This window comes from Balearica regulorum, chromosome 2 (assembly GCF_011004875.1).
Source record: "Balearica regulorum gibbericeps isolate bBalReg1 chromosome 2, bBalReg1.pri, whole genome shotgun sequence".
In the NCBI taxonomy this organism is placed as follows: domain Eukaryota; kingdom Metazoa; phylum Chordata; class Aves; order Gruiformes; family Gruidae; genus Balearica; species Balearica regulorum.
In genome coordinates, this window is record NC_046185.1 from 70479875 (window position 1) to 70504746 (window position 24872).

Below are 24872 nucleotides of genomic sequence, written 5' to 3' on the forward strand. Positions count from 1 at the left end.
GGGACCGGGAGGGGTGGCACCGGCTCTCCCGGCGGGCTTCAGCTTCCGTGCCACAGAGGCTCTGTGGGCTAAAAGGGGACTTCACGCTTGCTGCCCACACAGCGACAGCCCAGTGCGGGGGTGTGTGTGTGTGTGTGTGTGTGTGTGTGTGTGCGCGCGTACGACCGTGTGTGTGCAACGAGAGGGCTCTTCCGCTCCGCAGCCAAAAATCCCCCTCAGCCCTAGAAGTGCCCTGACTTCTGCGGAGCGCCGAGCGGGCGTTTGACAGGTTACACGGCACGCAGCTAGAAATCATCCCTGAGCGGCGTTGGCTCGGTCAGTGATGCCATTTGGTCAGCTCGTCATTTGGGAAGCCCCCGCCCCCCCCCCCCCCCCCCCTTCCCGGACTTAGAATGAAGGTGATAAAACCGTGGGCAAAACACAGGCGCACTGAAATATCATAAGGCAAAAGAAAAGCGGATCAAACCTTTATCCCTTGATTTTGGTGTCATTGTCGTTATAAACCAAGTTTGAGTAAGTTTCTGTCTGTTATCTAAGAAGCCCCGTGGGCCGGGCCGTATATTAAACCCGGTAGGTATGCGGGGGTCTGTATGCCCTCACACACATCAAAACACTACCGATCCCGAGATCACACTATACAAATTATGGGGGAGGGAGAAATAGTTTCTTGCGTTCGTACACGAACCAAATCTCTCGATCAGCCGTCAAATGCAGTGGTCTTTCAAAAAGGTTGGGTTTGTTGTGGGGGTTTTTTGTGGTTTGTTTTGGGGTTTGGGGTTTGGGGGTTTGTTTGTTTTTTTTAAGGATGAACAAAAGAGCGCGAGAAATTAATTTTGCCATTTGATTCAATGACACAAGTCAAAGATCAGGTTCAGCTGCTTCAGAGGAGGCTACGGGGCTGAAAGGGAAAGCCGTGCAGCTCGTATGGCTGTACAAAGCAGAAATATAAAGGCAGACTGAGAAAGAAAGGGGGGGGGGGAATCATAGAGAAACGGCTTGAAACTGAGAGACTCTAAATCATTCAGCCATGGCAAATTCAAACACACAAAGGAGGGGATGCTAAATTAACAGTGCTTTTTACATAGAGCCCAAATAAAACTGTAATCAGCGACGCGTTACTTTTCATTAAGCGAGTTTGACAGCAGCATATTCAGCCTCGACAAGGGAACAGGAGCGAAGAAATATACGGCTCTCCCAGCCCGAGTCATAAGATAATTCCTTAAGCTCCATTAACAACTCTTAGCCGCAGGAAATGGGCTCCCTGAAAACATCTCCAAATCTAAAAGCTTTATCGACCTCTCAAACCTCTGCTGATGGTTCTATTTTTTTAAAAAAACTTAGAGGCGAGACGTCCAGCAAGGTAATAGACTTTGACACAACACCTTCTTAACTAGAGAGAGAGAGGCAGGGAAAACGAGACCTTAAATGATATTTAAAAGGCAGCCAATTAAGATTTAAAATGATTGTCTCCTGAGATTATGCATGCGATTTATGTCATCTACTTTTTTTCTCAGACTTGCATGCAAAATTGCAATGGGGCATATTGTCTGTTCCTTTAATAATAATAATAATAATAATAATAGAAGAAGAAACAGTAGCAATTAACAATCTCAATTGTAAATGCTAATTTAGGAAATGGCTGGTGTTTAGGTAACCTGATTATAGAGCACCTTGCAACAGCCAGCTTATTTATAGGTGCCTAATTAAAAGACAGATAGGTGAAAGGATACACACACTTTCTATTAATGTTTAGGAGCACATTTCTTTTTATCCTGAGTGCATATTTGACTATTAAAGTCATGTAATCAGTTCATAGTCACAGAACCCAGTGTAGCAGCTCCTTCCCATCAGCCACATGAAGAGAGGTGTCCAAGAAGACTTTGTCTTGGCAAGACTTTGAACATTATGATTTTAAAGATATAATGGTTCAGAAGGAGACTCTGACTTACTACAGTCTTTTTGATATACATTTACCTTTTCCATTTAAATCTGACCTTCAAATAATATGAAGGCTTGAGTGTGCGAAAGTGTATCCAGTTAAATGCCAAGAAAAGAGTTAATGCTCACGTACCATTTCATGCAGAAATCCTGGAAAATGCAAGAAAGGATTATAACTCGCTGATTTTGTGACGGATCAGAAACTGTTTCAATGAGTGTGATTCGTAGATGAATGGGTAGGAAAAGGATCATTCAAACACCACTGTGTTTTGGCCAAAGTGTTTAGGTCTGCCCTTAGATGAACTTAGTACTGGCTACAAAGCGATGAGCTTGGGTCCGAGTCCTCTGTCTCTTGAGGTTTGTGCATGTAACTTTGTACAAAAAAAAGTGAAGAATGGAGGGATGTTAATGGTCAATTTTTACATTTTTATTTATTTGCCTGATAGAAAATGTAGTAATTGTGCTTCCCCTTAAACAGAAAGCTATTTTTAATGGAATAGTTAATGGCCAAAACACTGAAAAGTGTGACGTCTTGCATATGTTACCTCACATTTACTGCCAAAGAGGCTGTGAGGTGCTTAGAACTTGTGGGAAGGGTTCTGTTCATAGTCCTTGTGAAGTGGCATCACTGCAGAAAATAATTCCAGATTTGTAGGTCCCCAAAAAAACAGTTTTAGTATGCACACAGGTCTGGGGGCAGTTTAATACACAAGCCACCAGTCTCTCATACCATATGACAATATAGCAAAATCTTAATTTGGCTGAGAACTTGAAGACACATTTAACATAACATGAAGAACCGAGGGAAGAGGAAATGTTTGGGAGCAATTCAAAAGCAAAAAATGATAATTGCTTCCCAGTGTCCCCCCACCCCACTGAGAAATGGGACTGGGTTCAGGGAGGAAAGAAAGAAAGCCTCCATGCAACCTAGAGAGAATGCATATATGCAAGCCCTGCTGATATCCTGCCTTCCACAGTGGGGAACGTGGTCCGGGCGTAAGAACTGCAGTTGACCTACTTACAAGGCTCAAGAGCTATTTCTTGTCCATCCCATTTTAAGGAGAGCATGAAAATGAAGGAAATATCTTGAAGGAAAGTGTTCTTCTCTTAATGTTCTTTTTTTTTTTTTCCCCTGACACAAATACATGAAAAAAAATTTGTCATTGATTTGAATAGACAAAAATGAGGGCATAAAAAATCTTTTTCTTCTCAGTTTTACCTCTATTTCCTTTCTCCAAATCAGCATGTCATTATTTAAATTTTGAAATGGATGGATTTCAGTTGCAGTTGGTGAGTATTTTGTCAGTGGTTTCCATGGGATCATAATCAGGTCATTTTTCAAAGAATACCTCGGAAATCCTTTCTGAAATACTGCCAAGGATGATGGTGGCGATGAAATGGAACCGAGGAAACACCTCCCTCCAACATTATTTCTTTGATTTATATGACTCCTCTGGAATGTCAAAAATCAAACAATTAAACAAAAATATAATTGAGATCTCATCAAATACTTTCTTCCATGTATTCTATTGTGAAACAGGATTAAAACACTTGCTAGAAAATAGAACAAAGCTGAATAACCAACACTTAAGCTATGTCCTTATGACGGGAGATGTATTACATCAAAGGCTGATGAGTCTTCTAAGGCGTTGTCCTCTATCATGGTATCTATTGATACTGGCCTTGTAATAATCTGACAAGTTATTCAGAGTGAGTTCTGTTGTCCCCAATCTGAAGGTTCTCAGCTAACTAACAGGTTCACTATATTAGTATTTTTTGCCATGGAGAAAATAATTGGAAAGGCAGGATATTCCCCAGGGAATGATCTGAGGGGAACACTTCCAGGGTAGGAGAATTGGCCATGAAATGTGTAAAGGGCAGAGTGCTTGGGAACCCTTTGTAAGCGGGGTTCTTCTTCCTTCCTTCCGTCTGTCCGTCTGTCCATCCGTCCTGGGAACGGGCAAAATGACCAGGCAGGCCTTTACAGAAGGTATACAAAACACGGCATAATGTTTTTCCTTCTGGCCTGGTCAGCTTACAGCACACAAACAAATGTGCTGTATGTGACAGTGATGTCACATAAGTTAGCCTGATGACATCAGTTGTTGGTAGCCATGTGAATAGAATGCTTTGGTTTTGAGTCTTCAGGTCATTAGGTTGCCCTCTTTCTGAACATACCATCATGATGCAAATGGCTGATGGCATATTAAGCAGAGGAGGTAGAAGCTGGGAGCTGTTGCTGTCACTGCAAGTAAAGGTGACAGATAACTTTTAGTCCAATGTCACATCTGTGATCAAGTACAAATAACATTTATTTTTTGAGTCTTATTTGCCATAAAGCCTGGTGTACACAGCTTAATTCTTTGGTTACAGCCTTCACAGAAAAACAAGTGACAACCTCCTCACTTAAAGGAGTAATCTCATAATCTTACAGGTAAAAGTAAACCAGATCTGAACCAGCCTGGACAGTTTTGTAGTTAGATTACCACAAGTTTGGCCCACACTAGCTGAAACAAACAATAACTAAAAAAAAAAAAATTAAGGTATTTATGTTGACTTTACTGGACAAATAAAGCAGGAAATTGCCACCATGACTGAAGACTCATTAGTGAAAAAGGAGCAAGGGACAGGTTTTTGTGATATAAATTGAAGATTTTTGTTAAGTCCATGCATTGACCCAGTACTGATTTCTGCCTTCATTTACACCAGATTTAGTCAGCTATAACTCAGATTAACTTTGTTGGAGCTTCTCCATATTTATGATACCATATCACAGAGCAGGAAGGATCCTTGTGCATGCAGCTGACTTGGGTAAACCCTCTGCTGACACAGTTCCTGCATGTAAACCTGAGGGTTAGCAACACTCACAAAGTACGTGAAGGAATCTCACGCTATGTAACTGGTTTATATTAAGGGGTTTAGTCACATAGATTGAATGCTTTAGTGAAGCAGGCCAGTTCAAGTTATGTTGCTTCTGTATTAAATTGAAGCCAATGGAATCAACAAATGTGGAGGCCAAGAGTCAGATTCCCAAACTTATTGCCAGGTTTACCTTCAAACTGTTCCATTAAGCCTCTCCTCTGACAGTCACGCAGGTCAGAGAAACAATAAGTTTTCTCTTCATCTTCCCACCTGGAGGAATGCAAAGCCTCTGTTCGCTGACAGATCTGTGAAGGAAAGACATTTGCTCTTCTTCCATCTGCTGCCACACAACCTAGTCAGAGAAAGTCTTCAGATATAACTATTCTCTTGCTCTGCATGAATCTTTGCTGCTGCTCTTTCTTTGCCTGAATTTTTCTTTTCTAGGAGAAGTGATGAAAGAAAAAGAAAAATCAGGTAGGAAGGGATGTCCTTCACTTGAACCAGGAGTCACAGATGCAGGCTCATGCCTATCACTGTGGACGGGAGGCATTGTCAGTACAGGGCTGAATTCTGCGATTGTGTGCAACCGTGTAATGCAAAAGTATTCCTGGAAACAGCCACAACAGGCACCTCCATTCTACACATTTTATGAAATAAAACTTTGCCACAATCCTAAAGTAAGACTTTTTAATTAAAATGAAGGAGCTAATAAACTGAAATTATAATGCACTACAAAAAAAAAAAAAAGAAGCAAGAGATATAGTGCCAATTTTGCAAGTTGACTGAAAAGTAGGGAACTTATCATAAGAAAATGCTCAGGTGATTCATGAGAAATGAGTCTTGTTCCATAATAAAAGCAAAACACAAGGACATGAACACCAAATCCTGATCCCAAATCATGCACGAACAAAATGCACAAACCAAGTCTGAATCTTCCCCTAATGCACAATGTCTCATCTTTTCCTGTTTTGAATCTCTGTTACAAAAAAGAAAAGGCGAAAAGCAAACAAGCAAACAAACAAGACAGAAACTGAGTTATACATCAAGAAAATAGAATTTCCTCATTGCTGGAAGTGACTGATAGAAGTCTGGGAGAACGGGATTGCGCGCATATAGTATGAGTAGGATGAAAGCAAATGTGATAAGCAAATAATGCTGCAGTCTATTGAAACATGGCCATCAGTGCTTACTGCAAACACCAAATTCCTGCTTTTGGAAAGGTTTTAATTAGCTATACATAGACAATTCCCATGCCATCCTTCTCCAGTTAATAACAACCAAACAGACTTGACATGGTATGTGCACAGCAGTACCATAGGACTAATTTATAGCTGCCACTAATTCAAAACTGTAGTTCCTTAATCCTGAAAAGCATCAGTGGGTCAACTATATCATTGAAAGTGCCCAGTTTTTAATCCAGGCAAACTGTATTATATCAGTCTGGAAACCTGAGTCACAATGCATGGGGAAATCTATTTATTTACTTACTGTCCTCTCTGATCAGCCTCCCATCAGGATCGTTTGGGCTGAATTTGAGCCTGGTGCTCTGCTTTTCAGAGTCAATCTCCCAAGTTGGCTACAACCAAGTCAATATCCCAACCCTTCACAAACATCCCAAGCTCTTTGCAACCTAACTTCAGGCATGGACCTTGAAGACTGAAGAAGTTTGGTATTCCTGACTGTGAGGGACCCATGGGCAGGGGACTACGTGGTGTGTCTTGAAGTCTTCTCAGTGCCGCTCCCAGGACCACTAGAGAAAGGTTGCAGTCCATTCTTGATCAGCTGTGAGCAACTGCTGACATCCTTTTCTCTCTAATCCCAACGGTAGGGCAGATAGGTAGTGACAGAATGGAATGGGGACATTTTATTTTGTGGTGCATCATTTACAGGAGAGTGGCGAAATGCAATGCTCTGTTCACTAAGAGCGTGTTCCCAAATTTGATGCAGAGTCAGCTGAGCACAGGAAGAGATTCTGCAGACCAGGAAATAACAGCAGCTCGTTCCCCCGTGAGTGGCTGCTATGTGAGGCACAGGGGAGAGCCACACAGGTACGGGCGAAGAAGGATTCTTACGAAGACAGCTGCAGAGGTTCCCCTTTTGGGCATACCTCGTTTCAGCTGGTATGCCCCTGGGGTTGTTATTTTTAAGCAGTTGGGACTCTAGATGGCCAGGAGCATGCGACGAGAAGTATCGTTGACCTTGACTGCTGCTGTCACAGAGGTAGCTGACTGGTAGACAGATAGCTCTACAAATACGACAATGTTAAGAAAAGGATGTAAGGAAGTATTTTATTTTCATTCCATTGCTTTTAACTACTATAAATTCTTCAGACACTGAGTAAGGAGACAAGGTTCTTAGCCTTCATCTTGACTTATCTTGATTAATGCTCTGCCAGAAGGAAGCTATATATTAATTGTTTGTGATCTGGAAAAAGATAAGTCCCTGACGTAGCACATGTAACCAAAACTCAGTCAGATAATGCAGTTTTAAAGGCAGGCTTTGGCACAGCTCTCACCAGTGAGATTTCCTGAACTAAAGAAGGATGTATGGCCATAATTATTGCATCCAGCTTCAAATAAAGGATACCTCCTTCTTCAAAGCTGGAGCAAAGAGAGTGAATCTACTCCACATGCAGAGTCAAATGTGGGATAAAAATGGAATATATTTTACTGTAGCATACCCTGCATCACCAAGTCTTTCTGTGGAAACAGTAAGCCCATTAGAGTCATAATTTAAGAAATAGACACTGAATATGCTCAGTGACTGCACTCTGCACAGAGACAATATATGCTTTTAATCAGTAACACATTTTCTAACAGCTTCAGCAATGACAGGCTGCCACATGTTTTGGGAGTTTGGATTAAAGGCTAGGCAATTCTCTGAGAAATGGAGTTAATCACTTTTGACCATTTTGCCAGCTTCACTTCAGAGCTGTGTCTGCAGCACATTTCACTGTACGCTGCTGATGCACTGTAAAGTGGTTAAGCAGGTCCTTCATCCTTCTAGATCTCAGCTTTAGCACTTGCATAAGTGATAGTACGGAAAAAACTTTGTTCAGAGTAGACTAGGGCATCCCTTCCCTCCTTTGTTCCTCTGCAAGGTCCTGAAGCTTTTGATTCACGAAACTGGCAATTACGCAAACTGTATCTATATGAAATTTGCTGAAAAAGCTCAGAAGTTCAATATTTTGTTCCTCTCGAAGGCTGACTTCTCCTATCTGTTGTTCCTGCCCACCAGATCTTGGCCCTGCCCTTTTGAAGAGTGCAGGAAGAAATAAGGATCATAGAAGCGTCTCTCTATCAAACTGTGACCCATCATACATTTAATTTGCTTTAAATAGCATGGGAATTGAACTTGCCTAACATGTGCACACACAAACGCCAATCATGGTCTATACTGTTTAGCGCAGTTTGCCAATATTAAGACTACAGGCTAGGAAAGAGGTGAGCTAGTAATTCAGGGTGGGATTGCTGTGCACTGGGAAAGCTGCATGATAAGTCAGGCACAGTTCTTTATATCACTTTATCTAGTTTAAGGATTATCAATTTCTTCATTACCACAATTATTTACATTAGTTATATGAGGAAGAAACCACTTACATAGTCTCAGATATTTGCAGGTACATAGCTCTATAAATAGAAATAGAGGTGTTTCTGCTGAACATACTAAAGCTTCAGAAATTTTTTCTCATTCTTTTAATATAAATATTTGAGCTTAGTCCCTAACACGTACATGTCAGCAAAAACTAAATGAGTATCAGCTAGTTAAGCTGCACATTTTAGCTGTGATAAAATTCAGTACATTTCATTTATTTTTAATAAATTTAAACGTGACATAAGATAAAAACTATCTGTATACTTTAATACATATGGACAGACACATACATTTACAAAGCTTGCTTAAGTAGTCTTCTCATTTTCTTTCAAAGTCCCCAAAGGACTCAAATGACATATGGCAAGAAATCTTTTAAGGTAATCATATAAGAAAAAACTAAGCAGTAGAAAATACATGGTTGTTGACTGTAAGATCAAAGGTCCCTGCTGAGTCTGTCGTGAACACCCAGTCCATACTGAAATGGTGTTTTTATTCTTTCTATAATGCTGTCTCCGTTTTGTGCAAGATATGCGCTTTCCATATTAAACTAAATGTGAAGTATGTGCACGTTGAGAGATAAGATTATTGGTTTTGGAAACAGAGTTCAAATTCCAAATTCCAAACTTAGGATCAGGTATTTTAAAATAATACTTATTTTTCTATCAACAACTCTCAAAGTCATAACTGGAATACAATTTGTATTCAGCCTCAATAGTCCTACCCTAAGGCAAAGACATCAGCTACTTCAGCTGAAAGTTGAGGCTCTCACTTTTCACAGCTGACTCACTTCTTCTTTTTAGACTTCTTTGAGGATGGCCTTCGTGGCTGCCCCCTCCCTGGAAGTGTTCAAGGCCAGGTTGGATGGGGCTTTGGGCAACGTGGTCTAGTGGAGGGTGTCCCTGCCCGTGGCAGGGGGGTTGGAACTAGATGGTCTTTAAGGTCCCTTCCAACCTCCAAACCATTCCATGATTCTGTGATTCTATATAAAACAATAAAAAAGTGTATGGGCTTTTATGCTGCCATTTGTAGTCATTTTTCATTCTTTACTGGTCATGTTTCAATAATCAGCACAATTCAGACATAGTGATGTTTTTCATGCTTCTAGGAAAAAGAATATTTACACTAAAAAGTTTTAGAGTTTAATTATAAAGAAAATAATCAAGAAACCATTAAAAATCATATAATTTTCACAGAAAAGCAATTTTACAGTGGACCAGTAATACCAGCAGTTCCACTATTATCATTTAAGGGATTGATAATGCGACACTGTGACCAAAATCTTAAAGATGATTTACTCTGTAGACATTTTCATGTGTATAAGTGATTCATAGCTTGCCTATTTGTTATGACAAGTTTGATTTTCAAAACTGGGCATTCAGTAATTGCCGACAGTTTTACCAGGAGTTCTGCTGAGCCCCACAACACAACCCTTCACGATGGTGTGGCCATCGGCAGTCAGACTACCATTTTGATTCAACAGAACAATAATCCTCATTAAACAATTTCTTTGTATCCTGGCCCATCTTTTTACAAGTGGAGATTGGTAAGCTGGAGTATGGCAGTTTGTGAATCCAGGGAACGTGAACATGCAGAGAAATTCAGAATATATAGAAATTAGTTGAATCCTTATATATTGTTGACTTTCCATTACACATGTTGCTGGTATTTGACAGTTACACATTGTACATAATTAATTTAGTTTTCTTTCCCCCATAATGTACATGATCTGATTGTAATTTTCCCAAATTAGATCATTTTTCATAATTATTCATCACATCATTTATGTGAACAAATGTCAGACTATGGTTTGTCTACAAATGCAGAACTGCATCTTCTGCTATGTATGACTGACCATGTAAATCAGCTCCTTCGCCACTTCTCTGCGTACCCTCAACTTTATACATACGAGAAAAGCCAAAAAATATTTCTAAGGCTTTGAAGGGAAAAGCAGAGAGCACTTGAAGTAGAAAAAGGCAGCAGGCACAGGAAATTAAAGCAGCTTAGCTTTCCCTGTCATTATTTGCAAAACTTTCCTTTTCAAAAGGATTCTGTTTGATTACACTCATAGTCAGCAGATTAATGAATAGTTTGGGTTTTTTTAGACATGTTGAAGTCAATGGAAGTACATGATTTTAAGCATTTCAAGTATTTCAGGCTGCTTTGCAGTAACTAAAATGGCAATGTAAGTGTCTCACTCTAAGCCAAAGGAAGTATGTGTCTTACTGCCTGATCTTGTGTAGTGTAGTGACAGGACAAGGGGTAATGGGTTTAAGCTGAAGGAGGGTCGATTTAGATTAGATGTTAGAAAGAAATTCTTCCCTGTGAGGGTGGTGAGGTACTGGAACAGGTTGCCCAGAGAGGTTGTGGCTGCCCCCTCCCTGGAAGTGTTCAAGGCCAGGCTGGATGGGGCTTTGGGCAACGTGGTCTAGTGGAGGGTGTCCCTGTCCATGGCAGGGGGATTGGAACTAGATGATCTTTGAGCTCCCTTCCAACCCAAACCATTCTATGATTCTATGATCTTAGACTCTTATTTTTAAAACTTCAGCTTTTTTATTGTGCCTCACAGAGAATTTGTTCCTGCATAATGAGAAGAGTGGGAAACCCAACTGCAGATGACTAAAAAAATAAGATGTTTCACCTAATAATCTTGAACTCCCTCTATAGTCAGTGGAATGAGATGCTTTCTATGGCAGGTCCTCCAACCTCCAATATCCATGATGGGTTAGAGGAATCCCACTCAGGGTTTTGCCGTGAATTTAGGCAAGTACTTTTCAGGGCTTTCCTCTTCACTAGCTGCTCACTGACTGTTACTGCATCCTAACACATTGGTTGTGAATGCAGGTCTGTTTGTTTGACTCTTTTTAATAACATCCTGAAGGGAGTCCCAGGAGCTGACCTGTACAGGAACAGGAGATCTCACCATCATTTGTTGACATTGAAGCTTTGTCTGAAAGGAGGCAAAAGGCTCGTGCCTTCGCTCTCACAGTGCCAGTCCCTTGACTACCCACAGCAGGGGATGGCTGCAACAGATCTTGACTCCCTCCTTGCTTGTTCAGGTTTCCTTCAAGTGCAGAACAGGGTGCACAGAAGAAATGGTGATTACTGGGGATTTGTCTTAGCATTCAGGCAAGAGCAGCCACTGTGGTACCCTAACCTGAGGGCCAGGACACAGCACCCATGGGTAACTCAACCTGGCCGGAGCATCCATCCTCTCAGCAGTTCCAGCAACACTGTCAAATTTCCCTTAACCTGAACACAGAGCTCTCAGCATTGGTTCAAACAAAAATGTCTAGTATGAAATGACCTGGACACATGGTGGCCTTTTCCCTGTCTCTCCCTGAACAGCCCTCTTTGTTGAGCTGGTTTGTGTCTTTTGATCTGGACTTTCCACAAAGCAATAGTTAAGAGGGAACAGCATTAATCTTTGTAAGTAAAGCTGGGAGCTAAATATCCCCCACACTTGTTGAAATATAGGAGACATTACTAGCATACCTCTCCATCCTGCATGACTTGCTATCACCACCACGCAAACCTAACTGGCATGCTGCTACTTCTTCCCTTGCCTATTAGCTTGCAAGTACAGTGGCTGCTCAGGCTGCACAATACCGTCTTTGCTTTGATACAGCACAAAAGGCTTCAAAGCGGAACACATCACAGAATTAGGAAGGGTGGATTGGTTTGCTTCCCTGCATCATAACCTGTTTCTTCTCCCCCTTCCCCATACCTCTTATCACTCATCCTAATCCTGCACTGGAACTGTTCCCACTAGTCCTGCAGTTGTTCGTTCCTCCTCTCTCAGTCTCTCACCATTACTCTTCTGCATCCTCTTATATCTAAAGAAACTTCCCTGCCTCAACCTCATTTCCAACTTCTCTTTTTTCCCCCACTCAAATTCTATTCAATCATAACAGCAGTAGCCATAAATAGCTCCCAAAAGCTCCAAGTGGCTTCTCAGAAATGTCCATTTCCTAAAATGCCCCTGCAATAAGGAAGAAAAAAATGTATTTCATATACATCTACTCTGCTTACCACCTGAGGAAAAGGGATACTTTGAACCTGACATGAGGACATATGAAGGCAAGCAGTAATAAGCAGGAAAATCTACTACCAGCTCCTGACTGGCTATGTTCTCTTGTGATAACTTCATGCCTCACACTCCTCCGGAGTATGTGAACAGCTGTCCTCTGCTACTTATTGTCCACAGGCTGCATGGGTTCTGCGCATGTCTGTGCACTGAGGCTTTGGGAGACTGGCTAGAGCTTGTTGTGGGATCTCTGAACGTGAGGAGATCACTTAATTCATCTCTGGGACCTAGATTTGGTTCTTAAATCCATGAGTCCTTGTGTGTTGACTGCCTTGTACCTCCTTCTTGAAATGTAGGGTTTCTTTGTGAGATCAGTTCAAAAGGAACAGAATTTAGATGGATTCTGGGTAGTAACGAACAAAAGCAGAGAGCTGGCAAAAGGCTGTACCGGGGCTGAGCAAGGATCACTGCCAGGCATTTTTACTTTGCAAACCAGAATGGTGTAGGAACCCCAGAGCAGAAATGGTGACAGGAAGATTCCAATTACGGATCATGCACAGTACAACACCGAGACTTGGAAAGCTGGCAGAAATACCTGCTGTCAGAGAAGCCTGAAATTACTGCTCATTGGCTATTGAGGAAAACAGCTCCATCAGCTCCTCAGGTGAATGGTCACTGCATGGAGGGCTGTGATGAATCTGTCCTGAACACCTCCTCTATTCACATCTACTGCTCTGCTTAAGAAGCAGTGCTGTTATTCTGAATGACTGGTGGCAGGAAGAGCTTGAGTTCAAACATAGTCAAGGATTTTACTCAAAACAAGGGCTGAGCCCATCACCATCCTTCAGGCGATGCAACAGGAGGAGCCACCAAGCCTTGGCTAGGCAGTAAAAGGACAAGAAGCAGGGAGCACGCTGCCCCAGCCTCTTCTCCCCGTTGTGTGGGGAGATACAAGTGTGTTGCCCTAACTAACTCAGCTGTTTCCGTGGATCAAAATGCAGAGACAAAGGGAGCCCATCAAATTTAGCCCACCAAAATGGCAAAAAAAGTAACTCTTGTGGAAAAAAAGGTGAATAGGTTTTTTTGCTATTTTAGTGAGTTGATGCGAATCAGCAAAGGACCCAAGAAGTGCAAGAGCAGACAGAAGTCTGCATCTGGGAGCAGAGACAGGGAGCAGAGGAAGGAGATAAGAAGCAGGGATAGGGCGTATGAGGTTTCCTCCTTTGTCTGCAGTAAGATGCTATGGGCTCAACTGCCTGTGAAGCAGCAGCCTGGGGGTGAAGTTACATGTTCATTTCAAGCTGACAGAATTGTTCACTGCCTCCTGAAGAAGGAAGTCCTCCCAGCTCCAAGGCCCCACCAGCTTTGCTGGAACCTGTCACACAGTTGCTTGTAACCCATCTCTCCAGTCCTCCTTTCCTGCAGGTTTTCTTGTGGAAGACTCATTTTCAGAATTCAGATTAGAATGAATTTAATAACAGAGACTTCCAGAAAAGGTTTTTTGTGGAGGGTGTAACCTTGTGCACCCAGGGTTAATAATGACTTAATAATTCTGCCTTGTTTCCTTTGCAAGGAACAGACACACTGACAGAAGATGACCGGTAAGGGAATGTGTAGGGGAGTCAGCAGGAAACAGAAAGCCATCACTGACAAGAGCAAAAGAAGAGATACTGGGTTTGTGATTTAAATAGAGACTGAGACCTCCACAGTGATGATACAAAGCAGGAATAATACAAACATCATCAAACTCTTTAGGACATCTTTTTGTTTGTCTTTAAATCTGGGTTTCATTTTTGCAATGATGTGGGTATCCGTCTACATTTCACTGCTTTGCAAAAGTCTTTATGGTTTAAGTCTGAAAAGTGAAGAAGCATCAGAAACACATGTCCTGCTCCTACAAAATACAGTCCGTGGCTGTGTGCTTGCTCCTGGTACTGGGCCAGACTCCCTGATGCCGCCAAGTTCCCAGGGCAGTCAGGGAGCTGGTTATAGTTTCCTGGTTATCTGAGTCAGCTGCTGCAATGTATATATACCAGATGACAATCATCCCACAAGGGACTGTTCCCCTAGCTAAGAATAGCTGGAGCAGTGAAAAGAGGGGACTATAAGGAGGAAAGCTGTCCCAGCGTCTGCACTGAATGGACCAGGTCGCAGCTTGTACAGCTTTATCATAATTAATAACAAAAGTGATAGGGCCGACAGGCCTGTAATCTTGGCAGCCCTTCAGCATCTGATCAGCCTCATTCGGTATCTTTAAGTAACTCAGATCTGAAGCACTAGAGCAATCAGGCTCCTGTCAGAGGTGAAAGAGGGTGTTTCTGAGTCTGATCAGATTAAAAAGCTTGGCTCCTTGGAATAATGTCAGTAAACCCACCAACTTCCGAGTACGAAGGGCCTGCCACACCCCCGTGGGTGAGCTCAAAATGAAGGCTCGCCCTGTACCGCTGAGACCCTTGAAAGAAACGTCCCCTCCCCAGGACACAGAGGACAGAGCTCAGGGACTTCTGCCCACACAGCCAGCACTGGTGATGCCTCCTCCTCTGCCAGCCGAGCCAGCACAGGCCACCTCTGCTCCTCCTGCCACCAAATCTGGTTCTCTGGGGTTTTGCTTCAGTGTCAGGAGTAGCTGTTAAAAAGTTCTAATTCTGTTTCATTTAAGTACCTGAAACAAATATACATTTACATTCAAGAAGCTTTTTCACAAGGATCTCCTTTTTCTTCTCGATCTCTTTTCCCGTGTAATTTAGCTCATTAGAACAACACACATCATATTCAACCCTTTGAGTCACACAAGTAAATACTTCTGTGCCTTCTATACTTTAGACAGTACAAAAGGCAATGCTTAGTCTCCAGTGACAATTGTCATTTGGGGATCTGGGGAAGACAAAACCACTGAACTGTCAAAAGGCTACTAGTTAGAAATGGCAAACTTAGAATCATAGAATAGTTTGGGTTGGAAGGGACCTTTAAAGGTCATCTAGTCCAAACCCCTTGCCATATGCAGGGACATCTTCAATTAGATTGGGTTGCTCAGAGCTCCGTCCAACCTGGCCTTGCACCTTCTGATTTTGCATTCACTAAAATAGGTTTGTGTGGCCAAAGTCTACTTTGAGCTCTAATTTCATTATGCAGTTGTTGTGTGACACATAAAAACTAATTTTCTTCTTCATCATTCTCAAGCTACCAGATGATATACACGTACTTTGCAAGGCCTATATCCCACTCTTCTTTCCCAGCTAGCAAAGCCATTAACTTTCATACTGAGGTGCAGCTGAAGTGCATCTATTGCAGGCTTTCTAATCCACAGTCACCTTTAATTTATTGTTACACCAGTAGAATTAGCTATAGACTAATTTTACATATGGCTATACATGTTCTAAATTGTCCAAAGTTACAATGACTATTGTGAAGAAATTTATGCCTTTTTACAGTGTATTCTTACAGAATTACTTGTGAAAGATGCAATGTGGCTCTTTAATACATGAGCAGCAAAATAAGCATTTCATAACACATATTCTTACTATAGAGGAGTTGCTCTCTACAAAAGGTGCAAGAAAGAAGTGTAATAAAGACTGTGGTGAATGAGAAAAACAGGTAAGATCTCATCTGAAAGATGGAAAACTTTAGCTCTGAGTGTAGATTCAGGCCTGTGGCCATTTGTAAGCCATTAGAGGCTTGATGCAGGAATTATGGTTTGGGCTATGAAGCCAGTCATCCCAGAAACCTGGACTGGCCTTCTGGCAGTAAAGTCTGAAAATCGAAGTCAAAATATGTCCTTGTATATGTATTTGAAGTTGGAAATCTGTTTTTCTTCACATATCCTGAAATGACTCATTTCTATTCAGAAGTAGTAGTAGTAACAGATAATCCATGCTTCAGTTTTATGGCAGCATTACAATTCATTTCTTGGTAAATGCATGCTGTATGTATAGTATATTAAATATCTCCAGTAATTTAGGCATGAAACAACACGCTTTATGTTCCTTTGAAATAGCTGTGACTCTTTTTCAATCCTATTCTGATTTGAAGGGAAAAGGGTCTTGTTTTCCCCTTGTTAGCAATCAGCTCGACTGCTCAAATCATATCCACTTGCCAAAGTTAATATTTGTGCCCAACCTGATCATTGGACTATCATATAAACAGACTGCCACAGCCGTTCCTCAGAAAAGCGGGAAGACCGTGGGCAACATCTGCCAACCTACCGCTCCTTCTGGAAGTGGAATTCTTGATTAGTCAATGGAGTTTTCAGAAGAGATCAGTTATACATATGAATTAAAATCCCTGACGTGTTTAAGATAATTGTTACTTGACTTCACTCATAATTCAGACTCTTCTATTTTTTTCAATAGTTCGTTATATTTTCTTTTACTTTTTTCTTTTCGATAGTTAATTATATTTTCTTTTCCTTTGTCTTTTCATGTTTTGGTCTACTTTTCACAGGTTTCTAATTTTGTCATGTTCCAAGTGGAAAGTAAATATAAGGACTTCTTTGTCCTGCCTTGGAATTGCTCAGATGACTCATTAAGATGAGAGCACACTCGTTTTCCAAGAGAAAAGAAGACTGCATTTTAGTTTTGATGTTTCCAGCATAAAAATCTCAAAGTGTCATTAATGGTTCTTCCAAGCTCACAAGCAAGAACTATTAACAAAATTTTGACATTTTTGCATTTTCTTTTGACAATTTCCCAGTTAATTGATCATTAAGGCAGAGATTACACTCATGCTCCGTCCTTGTCCCTCACAGACACAGATCTCACTATGGCACCAGCCCCGCCAAGGCACAGAGACACACACCCCTCCACACACACACACGCACGCACACACGCACATGCACACGCACACACGCACACGCACACACGAGGAGTTGCCCTGCCTTCTGTGTGGGAGCTGTTGCATTTGGCAGGGGAGAGATGGACCCGCCAAGGTCCACTCGGGTGCTCCGAGCTGGATGCCGCGCTCCAGGGCACCAACACAAGCACCGGTGCTTGAGCCCTGGCCTCTCCCAGCGTCAGACGAGGAGCCCACGCCATGGCTTGCAGGGTGCTTCTGTCAACAGCGACCACGTGAACCCTCACAGACAAAGGAGGGGAGGCGATCTCTTTCTTCTGCCTGGGTGTGGGTTTGCAGCACCAGCCCATCATGGGGCCAAAACATCAGCTTTTTTTTTTTTTTTTTTTTTTTAGGTTACAATGCTTTCTTTCAAGAGAGGACTACCGTCCCAGTCCCTTTGTGTATCCAGGCTATAGTTTTCAGACTATCCTCCTTGAAGACAGATAAAATTGTTACTGTCTCTTCACCCATCTGAAGGAAAAGCTCAGGGATTAACGGCACAAAATGAGCTCTCTAGCATTTTTCATTTGTGTCATGGTATATTCACGATTTAAAGTTCACAGCCATATAGAGAGCTGTGACAACTGTCATGTCTGAGCATGGCTGCGGTGCCATTGTCAGCCCAGCTAGTTTGGAGCTGTTAGGATATGGCCCTGTGTTTTGCATGCATTTGTGTTATTTTTCACATGAATGCTTCCTTTTATAACTATTTGCAGGTTCACACAAAAAGCACATGAACATACCTACATACACACAAGCCAACATGCATATACGTAAACCCCCCCAAATACCTAAAAAAAAAAAATGTTTCTTTTAAACAAACTATCATCACTACACAGGAACAGTATTTCCTGCACAGTCAATGAATATAAAATATCAGGTTAATGTGCTGTGTGCTTTATCCATTACCATGGATTTGACAAATAGGTTATTTCTACTGTTTTTGTTAAAACAACGCAAACCTAATTTCTCTGAAGTCTGTTTTTTTTACGTTTGGAAGTAAGTATCCCTTAAAAACAATCGCCTTTTGCAATAATCTTATTTCATATCTTCTTACAACTCGGTGGGATGAATTGCTCATGCAGCAGGCAGCATTTAGCTTTATGTTTGCATACCCAGCGATGTGGCCGGGTTTCATAATGCTGTGAATACCAAACCATAAAACTGCTTTTCAAAAGCAAATTCATAAATGCACTCATGCATACCTTTTTGAGTTATGAGGTGGCTGCAGATTTGGCAGTGCTGACTTGATGCAGTTTTGACAGGTTAGGTTAAAGGATTAAGTCTAGTCTGTCTTCACTTTGCCCTGGCTCTGACACACTCTAAAAAAAGTTGTAGGCTGGCTCTGTGCCTAGTATGACCTCTACATCTCCTCAGAGTGACAACATTTCCCTTTAAGGCTCTCCAAAGGTCAAGGCAGATAACTTGTTGAGTCTTCCAGATACTTTCTTATCTGTGGCTCTTCCTCCTAACCACACACAGTGGGAGAAATATGCAAAACCGTGGAGAAGAGTAAGTCAGGCTTCATAAGGAATAACTTGCATCAGATCAAATATCTCTATCAACCTTTTCTTTACTATACAATCCTTATTTACAACAAACATCCAACATCACAGGTCACTAAAATCAGATACGTGTTCCATATGAGGACATATCACCGCCCTTCTTGGTTTTGCCCTGGCTAATTTGCAATTGAAAACAACTTTCAAGCACTTAAAATGAGAGAGCTGGAGAAATGTTGTTATGATGATAGAGGAGTTCAATGTTACAAAAAAGCCTGTAATATTTGTTTAACAACTGTTCACCTTTGAGAAAAAAATAATATGTCAACAAATAATAATGATAAGCACAGCCTTTTATTCTGGCATTATGCCAAAGACTTTTACAGAGAAGCGTTGGTGTATGCAAGATTCATAGAAGTTAATAGATTTTTAAGACCAGAATATCATCTGGTTTTCTGTACTATTTAGCCATTTAATTTCATCTGATATTGAGTTTAAGAACTTGTGACTGACTGCAAAATATCCTTTAGGAAAGAGAAAAAAACCCAACCATTCAGTTTTGATGTAAAAGTTCAAATAAAAAAAATAAATCTTTCTATACTTTATCGCTTTATATTCTGATTGCTGGAGTGGGTGCTTCTGTCTTCTGAATTCAAGCGTCCTATTAAATGGCAACACTTTTGGTAGTTAGAGAACTATATGCAGGGGACATACAATTTTTTAAGTTATACTAAAAACTTTAAGCTTCCTGTAGGTTTGGTCATAAGGTGGAATTTCCTGTCTGTAAAATCATTCCTGTAGCTCTTCTCTGAACACTCTCCAAGATTTTACTATCTTTTTTGAAGACTAGATATCAGACTGCATTTTGGCAACAGTGTCAGTAATTTTGTGGACAGAGATAATACAGCTCTCTCCCTGTATTCAATGATTTCTTGTTCATAAACCCACAGATTTACACTAATTCTTTTGGCTGTAGTACCAGATGAGAAAATATTTCCTTTGGAAAAGCATGACTGCCTTTTTAGGCTCAGTGCTTCTCAAAGTATTGTCTCCCTAATGTTAAATCTTGTACTTTTTATCCCTAGGGGTTTGGCCTTGCATTTGGTTATATTAAAATGCGTGTTATTTCTTCCCAGTTTACCAAACTATGTAGAGAGTCTTGTACAAACAACTTATTGTCATGATTTTTTACCATTCCTTCTGTTTTTGTGACACCTGCAAACCTTACAACAATGATTTTATATTTTCTTACGTGCTTTTGTCAATGATTTATGGCTGCACTGGAGCAAGAACTGGTCTGTGTGAGACCTCAGAGGAAACATGCTTGATTATGATTCTCTAGTAATTACTCTGTTGGATATTTATCATTCGTATATCACATATAATATCATCTTATGATGGTGAGAAATTTGCATGGTAATATGTGGAAAATTGTACAGACATTCAGCCTGATCAGGCTAATAAAGGCACCTTTAATCAACCTTTCATCTCTTAAGAAAGGAAACGAGGCCAGCAAGAACTATTTTATGTAAAAAAAAATATAAAAAATGTCAACTGAAATTAATTATATTCTCATCCTTTATTTTTCATATCAGTTATCCCATTATTTTGGTAGACTCAGTGTCATCTTTACAGGTTTATTCTACTGATTGTTTTAAAATACAAATTTACTTGCCATCCTTTAGAGCTGCCCTGCCATTATGAAATTTTAAAATGTTACCAGAAACAACTCTCACAATTATTTCAAAACTCTTGGATTCAAGTGATCAGGACTCTACTTCTTTGTAAAAAACCCCTTATTATAGTTGTTTAACTTGTTTCTGATGCCTGTTTAGTTCTAGGAGTGAAAATGACTTTGTGACCACTTTTTTTCTGGTAAAGAGCACCCGAAGTAAGACGTTATAAACCCAGTTACCAACGTAAAACGTAGCTATATGACAAATTATTGACGTATTGAATTCCCCCTATATTTCTTTGAAGCTACAAATGGGCGACCTCAGTCTCGGGCCAGTTTGGGGCTGGTTTTCCGTCCCTTTTTTGAAGAAGAAATGCAAGCAGGAGACAGGGAAGAAAAAAAATAATCCCATGGGGTTCGAGGTTCACCATCCGCAGTTTTGCTTGATTTTCTTTTTTTTTTTTTTTAAAGTATTTCCAAGGATGATGGGTGCTTCATGAGTTGAAGGAGTGTGGGGCCAAGAAGGTGTTGGCCAGGGCAGGGTACTGGGACAAGCACGGCCCCATCCCCCTGCAGGGCAGGGACACCTGCGCGCCCCGTTCACAGCGAGACTGGGAGCCGGGCTGCCTCCGCCTGCTCCTCACAAAGGGGTGCAGCCCAAAATGCGCAACATCCGCAAATTCAACTTCTTGCCCTTTCCGTGTGTGTTTATCCTTGCATATTCAACTTAATTATTGTCTTCTACCTCCATGAATAAAACCAGGCCCTTCTTCCTTTTTAGTGCCAAAACATACGGTTTGTCATCTTTGGCAGCATGTGAGAAGATTTTGCGCCAAAAGGCAAACCAAGGCACTCCGGTGGCTTTGCCACAGCACCCTGCCCCATGTGAGCATATGTACCAAATAACAGCGTACAGCACCGTACGCAGACTGCCCTCACCGTGTAGAGTGCTTCCTTTATAGTCACTACCTAGCAGATACACAGGCATTTAGTGAAGCTCTGAGGTTCAATACCGTATTTTCTGCCCTTCAGTCTACACCCAGAAAGATTAGGAACGTGAGATTTAAATTTTCTTTGTAAAGAGCTTATGCATCCTTAAAGCTAATTTTCCTATGGACCTGAAAACCAATTTGATGAACTTAAGTACCCCTCAATTGTGATTCTAGAGTAGTTTTAAGCAGGCCAATTCCTACACGGAGTTATTATCCAGCGTGCATTGCTGAGTGTAAAGAGGACAATGGTTCAACAAGGAATAAAACCGAATTTCATGTTTTAACATTAGAGAGAGTAAGGAAGATCATGTATTAATTAAATAAAAGACTAAACAGGACAAACCTTTGGAACAACAGACATAACATTTAAAAATAAAATCAACATGGCAGGGTAAAGGTCGGAGAAGATCAAGTAAGACGCTAATAGTTGTGCTTTTTCCATTTTCTTATCGATCAATATTATGTTTTTCCCAGTGAAAATGCAACAGCAGAGTTATTGCTGACCTTTTCCTCACCCTTCCATTGTGTATAAAATCACAGCAAAATAACAAACAACTTCATAAGCTGCAGAGTTTTTCGAGCCAAAAAGCATATCTTCAGAAAATAATTGTTTAAAACAGGCAGAGAAAAAAACATTTTTTTTAACGGTAAAAAGTAATCTACTTCTCTCCTAATTACACATGTGAAAAACTTTGTGCCAGCATAAAAGTCAATAGTTACACATCTTTTCTGCAAAATTCAGCAATAAACTTTGTTAGCATTTTAAATAATTGACAGGTCAGATATACACCCTCAGTAACAGGAATAGGATTCGTCTATATTTCAATAAGGAAGAAAACTGGACATGTACATTTCAGTTATTATCATATTTTTTCTGATTTTTAGTTTCTTCCTTTTCACTTTAATGCATTATGGATCAAAATTTTATTTATTAATAATTACTACCTATATTGCCATTTTAAAAACTAAGAAAAAGCTTTTGTAAGAACTTTACAACATTACTTACTAATAAGGACATGGATGACCGCAGTGAGCAATTCAATAAGAAAATTGTGTTTTCTGTTCCTGCAAAATGACGCTTTCCATTTTCTGCCACTGCCACTAGGAAGAATGACACAGAAACTGAGGAAAAGAATAAAAGACATTAAAAAAAATTAGGAAACAAGTAATTTACAGTGATTTCACGGACTCTAGAACAAATAAAGTGAGTATTTTAGCCCTTTTTATATTTTTATTTTGATCAGTTAAAATAAGATTAGGAACAGAATAAGAGTTTACGTATGGAAAGCTGAACAGATTCATCATTGTGAGTGTCAGCATAAAACACCGAGATGTTATGACATACCATAAAGAAACACTACTTTCAAGGCAAGGAAGAAATGTTTATATCTTTCTACTGTAAATTGTATTCGCAGATCCATGTAGTAGCAATAATAAAAAATAGCTAACTCATTTATTGAAAAATATTCGCAGTTGTCCTTTCAAAAATATATGCTGAAAACACCATCAGAAGTTAATAGCTGCCTAGTAAAAAGTTTATTGCCATTTCAAATGTGCATGTAGTGAAGATATAATTGCTTTACATACAAATTAGATAATCACAGGATTACCTACATAAAAGTTTAGCCGGATAAAATGTATAGCCTGGTGCTCAATGGTACAGTAAGGATATGTTTTCTTGCAGAATGTTATGCACTCACTAGATGTCCCTTTATGTGACACACAGGGTGTGGTGACTTGTAGACAAAGGAAGCTTCTTTGTCTTCATAAAAGTTATGGCTATTTCCCTTATTAAAAGCCACCGAAGAATAGAAGCATGTAAGGGAAATTAAGCATCCATGAAAATCTTGATATTACATCTCAGATTTCAAAACCTGGACATTGGCTACAAAATATCCAAGATACATACACATAACAAATGCTTTGCAGGAGATTAGAAACCTTGCCAGCTCTCACAGCTTTCTCTGGAGCAGTGACATAGTTGAAATTTACTCGGAAGCCACGACCTGCAAAGATACGTGATTACTGGGGAATCTCCACTTCTGTTCAGAAAAGCAGGTTGCAGCCAATCTGGCTGCATGAAGACCCTTGAAAACGGGACCTCACTGTATTCCAGGAGTCCCCAGATGCATTATTTATTATCAAGTCTCATAATTCATTTAATGATTTAATTGTTTTACAGGCTCGAGTCATCGCTTGTGAATATCTGAGTGTAGTGACACAGGAACTAACCTAATAAAATGTCACCATCGTGCTTTACTGTGCCACGGCAATGACCGTAGGCAGTATGCAGCTCTCCTCCTGTTCACTAGCCTTACCTTCTGCACTCAATTGAAACTAACGCCGCTGGAAGTTACAGAAAACAACCTTCAACAAGAAAGAGGATGTTTTCCTTTCTGTTAGCCCAGTAGTTACAACGTTCCCTTGAAACACTGGAAGCACACTGGAAACTCACCAAAACTCTGGAACTCCAGACCGGTTCCAGTAAGGTCTGCGCAGAAAAGACGACATCTGAATACAATAAAACACTGTGGTGGAGGCATGGGAAAACGCAGAACCTTCCGCACTCCTTTTCCGCTGTTTCTTGCTGTAGAGCTACTGCTTCAACCCCATTTTCACATGCTTTTAACAACCGCTAGTGCCCCACAACAATTCAAAGCTGAAATGAAAAGCACGTCACAACTCTCTCTGTCTGGTGGGACGCTGGCTTTGCGGAGGCTATCGCTGCTGGGATTATCAAATGCCCAAGGTAAGTAGTTCCTGTCAGTAGGCTTCATACCGGTTCCAAAAAATGGCTTTTTTTTCCCTCACAAAGGTTGTTGTTTAGGGACACTGCTCCTGGGGTGCTATGGCTTTGGAATAAGCATACTTCTTGTTCTACTGACCAAGACACGCAGAAAGGTATTTCCACAGCAAGGAACTGCCATATTTCTATTGCAGTGGAGGACCTTTGGGTGCCACAAACTGCATGGGTTGCAGCTCACTCCGCTTCTTCTCCACTGCATCTTCTCTTACCTTTTAGCGGGTTTTTAACTTCCATTCCATTTCCTCTTCCTTCTCAATTTCCTCACGTGGGTCCCCTCTCTGTTCCTATGCTCTTCTGCTTGGTTGCCTCTCAAGCGGTCATTTTTTTTCATCCATCCTCCACCTTTTTTTCCCTGAGCTTGCCATAATGTTACCGCAAATGTGGTGATACAAAACTAATTTTAAAAGTGTCTCAGACTTGTGGGTCACACTTTTCCCTTACTCAGATCGCTTGTTCTCTCCCATAATTTTCTGTGGGACTCAGACTCAAGAACGTCCCTGTGGCAGCGACTGCATTTTCTCTACACTTTTTGGTGACACTGCAGATCTCAGCTATACATAGGAGAAAATGTTTGGGTTTTCTGTGTGGAAGAAGAACATGGAAGAAAGAAAACCATGTCTGAAGATATTTAAGAAATGGAACCCCAGAA

General features: G+C 40.8%; 1 long non-coding RNA gene across 1 annotated transcript in view; it reads right to left on the bottom strand.

The window, feature by feature from the left end:
• Nucleotides 1-5513: 5513 nt before the first annotated feature.
• Nucleotides 5514-24872, bottom strand: part of LOC142600740 (uncharacterized) — a 263638-nt gene continuing 244279 nt past the window's right edge. Inside the window, exons 2-3 of the long non-coding RNA XR_012834301.1 lie at nt 22424-22539; nt 5514-7045 (exon numbers count right to left, since the gene is read on the bottom strand). This is a non-coding gene — a long non-coding RNA (uncharacterized LOC142600740). The remainder of the gene's footprint in view (nt 7046-22423; nt 22540-24872) is intronic.